The sequence below is a fragment of the Halictus rubicundus genome, unplaced genomic scaffold (genome assembly GCF_050948215.1).
Source record: "Halictus rubicundus isolate RS-2024b unplaced genomic scaffold, iyHalRubi1_principal scaffold0041, whole genome shotgun sequence".
NCBI classification, from domain to species: Eukaryota; Metazoa; Arthropoda; class Insecta; order Hymenoptera; family Halictidae; genus Halictus; species Halictus rubicundus.
The window spans coordinates 856,777-861,700 of record NW_027488582.1 but is presented as its reverse complement, the minus strand read 5'-3'; positions in this window follow the sequence as shown (position 1 = coordinate 861,700).

Sequence of the window (4,924 nt, the reverse complement as noted above, 5' to 3'; positions counted from 1 at the left end):
ATAGAGGATAGGATAGGATAGGATAGAGGATATGATCGGATAGAGGATAGGATAGGTTTGAGGATATGATCGGATAGAGGATAGGATAGGTTTGAGGATATTATACGATAGAATATAATAGAGGATACGATATTATAGAGGATACAATACGGTAGAGGATAGGATAGGGAATTCTATAGGATAGAGGATAGGATCGGATAGAGGATAGGATAGGGGATTGGATAGAATAGAGGATAGGATCGGATATAGGATAGGATAGGATAGAGGATAGGATAGGATAGAGGATAGGAAATAGGATTGAATAGGATAGAGGATAGGATATAGGATTGGATAGGATAGAGGATAGGATAGGGTAGAGGATAGGATAGGATAGAGGATAGGATAGGATAGAGGATAGGATAGGATAGAGGATAGGATAGGATAGAGGATAGGATAGGATAGAGGATAGGATAGGATAGAGGATAGGATAGGATAGAGGATAGGATAGGATAGAGGATAGGATAGGATAGAGGATAGGATAGGATAGAGGATAGGATAGGATAGAGGATAGGATAGGATAGATGATATTATAGGATAGAGGACAGGATAGGATAGAGGATTGGATAGGATAGAGGATACGATAGGATAGAGGATAGGATAGAGAATAGGATAGGATAGAGGAGACGATAGGGGATTGGATCGGATACAGGATAGGCTACGGTAGAGGATAGGATAGGATAGGATAGAGAATAGGATAGGATAGATGATATTATAGGATAGAGGACAGGATGGGATAGAGGATAGGATAGGATAGAGGATAGGATAGGATAGAGGATAGGATAGAGGATAGGATTCGATAGAGGGCAGGATAGGATAGGATGGCGGAAAGGATAGTATAGAGTATAGAATAGGACAGAGGATAAGATAGGATAGAGGATAGGGTAAGTTAGAGGATAGGATAGGATAGAGGATAGGATAGAGGATAGGATAGGATAGAGGATAGGATAGGATAGAGGATAAGATAGGATAGAGGATAGGATAGGATTGAGGATAGGATTGGTGAGAGGATAGGATAGGATAAAGGATAGGATAGGATAGACAATAGGATAGGAAAGAGGATAGGATAGGATAGAGAATGGGATAGGATAGAGGATGGGATAGGATAGAGGATAGGATAGGATAGCGGATAGGATAGGATAGAGGATAGGATAGGATAGGATAGGATAGAGGATAGGATAGGATAGAGGATAGGATAGGATAGAGGATAGGATAGGATAGACGATAGGATAGGATAGAGGATAGGATAGGATAGAGGATAGGATAGGATAGAGGATAGGATAGGATAGAGGATAGGATAGGATAGACGATAGGATAGGATAGAGGATAGGATAGGATAGAGGATAAGATAGGATAGTGGATAGGATAGGATAGAGGATAGGATAGGATAGAGGATAGGATAGGTTAGAGGATAGGATAGGATAGGATAGAGGATAGGATAGAGGATAGAGTATAGGATAGGATAGTGGATAGGATAGGATAGAAGATCCGATATTATAGAGGATAGGATAGGATAGAGTATAGGATACGATAGAGGATATGATAGATGATATTATAGGAAAGAGGGTAGGATAGGATAGAGGATACGATATTATAGACGATAGGATAGGATAGAGTATAGGATAGGATAGAGGATAGGATAGGATATAGGATGGGATAAGATAGGATAGAGGATAGAATATAGGATTGGATAGGATAGAGGATAGGATAGGGTAGAGGATAGGATAGGATAGAGGATAGGATAGGATAGAGGATAGGATAGGATAGATGATATTGTAGGATAGAGGATAGGATAGGATAGAGGATACGATATTATAGAGGATAGGATAGGATAGACGATAGGATCGGATAGAGAGTAGGACAGGGCATTGGATAGGAAAGAGGATAGGATAGGATAGAGGATAGGGTAGGATAGAGGATAGGATAGGATAGAGGATAGGATAGGATAGAGGATAGGATAGGATAGAGGATAGGATAGGATAGAGGATAGGATAGGATAGAGGATAGGATAGGATAGACTATAGGATAGGATAGAGGATAGGATAGGAGAGAAGGATAGAATAGGATACAGGATAGGATAGGATAGAGGATAGGATAGGATAGAGGATAGGATAATAGAGAAGGATAGAATAGGATAGAGGATAGGATAGGATAGAGGATAGGATAGAGGATAGGATAGGTTAGAGGATAGGATAGGATAGAGGATAGGATAGAGGATAGGATAGGTTAGAGGATAGGATAGGATAGAGGATAGGATAGGATAGAGGATAGGATATAATAGAGGATAGGATAGGATAGACGATAGGATATGATAGACGATAGGATAGGATAGAGGATAGGATAGGATAGAGGATCGGATAGGATAGAGGATAGGATAGGATAGAGGATAGGATGGGATAAAGGATACGATATTATAAAGGATAGGATAGGATAGGATAGAGGATATGATCGGATAGAGGATAGGATAGGTTTGAGGATATGATCGGATAGAGGATAGGATAGGTTTGAGGATATTATACGATAGAATATAATAGAGGATACGATATTATAGAGGATACAATACGGTAGAGGATAGGATAGGGAATTCTATAGGATAGAGGATAGGATCGGATAGAGGATAGGATAGGGGATTGGATAGAATAGAGGATAGGATCGGATATAGGATAGGATAGGATAGAGGATAGGATAGGATAGAGGATAGGAAATAGGATTGAATAGGATAGAGGATAGGATATAATACAGGATATTATAGGATAGTCGATAGGATAGGATTGAGGATAGGACGGGATAGAGGAGAGGATAGAGAATAGGATAGGATAGAGGATAGGATAGGATAGAGGATAGGATAGGATAGGACAGAGGATACGATATTATGGAGGATAGGATAGCATAGCGGAAAGGGTAGGATAGAGGATAGGATCGGGGATTGGATAGGATAGGGGATTGGATAGTATAGAGGACAGGAGACGATAGAGGATAGGATAGGATAGAGGATAGAATAGGATAGAGGATAGGATAGGATAGGGGATAGGATACGTAAGAGGATAGGATAGGATAGAGAATAGGATATAGGATTGGATAGGATAGAGGATAGGATACGATAGAGGATAGGATAGGATAGGATAGAGAATAGGATAGGATAGATGATATTATAGGATAGAGGATATTATAGGACAGAGGAAACTATATTATAGAGTATAGGATAGGATAGAGTATAGGATCGGATAGAGGATAGGATAGGGGATTGGATAGGATAGAGGATAGGATTCGATAGAGGACAGTATAGGATAGGATGGCGGAAAGGATAGGATAGAGTGAAGAATAGGACAGAGGATAAGATAGGATAGAGGATACGATAGGATATAGGATAGGATAGAGAATAGGATAGGATAGAGGATACGATAGGGGATTTGATCGGATACAGGATAGGATACGGTAGAGGATAGGATAGGATAGGATAGAGAATAGGATAGGATAGAGGATAGGATAGGATAGGATAGAGAATAGGATAGGATAGATGATATTATAGGATAAAGGACAGGATGGGATAGACGATAGGATATGATAGGGGATAGGATAGGATAGAGGATAGGATAGGATAGAGGATAGCATAGGATAGAGGATAGGATAGGATAGGATAGAGGATAGGATTGGATAGAGGATAGGATAGGATAGAGGATAGGATAGGATAGAGGATAGGATAGGATAGAGGATAGGATAGGATAGAGGATAGAGGATACGATAGGATAGAGGATAGGATAGAGAATAGGAAAGGATAGAGGAGACGATAGGGGATTGGATCGGATACAGGATAGGATACGGTAGAGGATGGGATATTATAGGATAGAGAATAGGATAGGATAGATGATATTATAGGATAGAGGACAGGATGGGATAGAGGATAGGATAGAGGAATGGATAGGATAGAGGATACGATAGGATAGAGGATAGGATAGGATAGAGGATAGGATAGGAGAGAAGGATAGAATAGGATAGAGGATGGGATAGGATAGAGGATAGGATAGGATAGAGGATAGGATAATAGAGAAGGATAGAATAGGATAGAGGATAGGATAGGATAGAGGATAGGATAGAGGATAGGATAGGTTAGAGGATAGGATAGGATAGAGGATAGGATAGGATAGAGGATAGGATAGGATAGAGGATAGGATAGGATAGAGGATAGGATAGGATTGAGGATAGGATTGGTGAGAGGATAGGATAGGATAAAGGATAGGATAGGATAGACAATAGGATAGGAAGAGGATAGGATAGGATAGAGAATGGGATAGGATAGAGGATAGGATAGGATAGAGGATAGGATAGGATAGCGGGTAGGATAGGATAGAGGATAGGATAGGATAGGATAGGATAGAGGATAGGATAGGATAGAGGATAGGATAGGATAGAGGATAGGATAGGATAGAGGATAGGATAGGTTAGAGGATAGGATAGGATAGAGGATAGGATAGGATAGAGGATAGGATAGGATAGAGGATAGGATAGGATAGAGGATAGGATAGGATTGAGGATAGGATTGGTGAGAGGATAGGATAGGATAGAGGATAGGATAGGATAGAGGATAGGATAGGATAGAGGATAGGATAGGATAGAGGATAGGATAGGATAGAGGATAGGATAGGATAGAGGATAGGATAGGATAGAGGATAGGATAGGATAGAGGATAGGATAGGATAGAGGATAGGATAGGATAGAGTATAGGACAGGAGACGATAGAGGATATTATAGGATAGAGGATAGGATAGGATAGAGGATATGATAGGATAGAGGATAGGATAGGATAGAGGATAGGATAGGTTAGAGGATCGGATAGGATAGAGGATAGGATAGGATAGAGGATAGGATAGAGGATAGGATTCGATAGAGG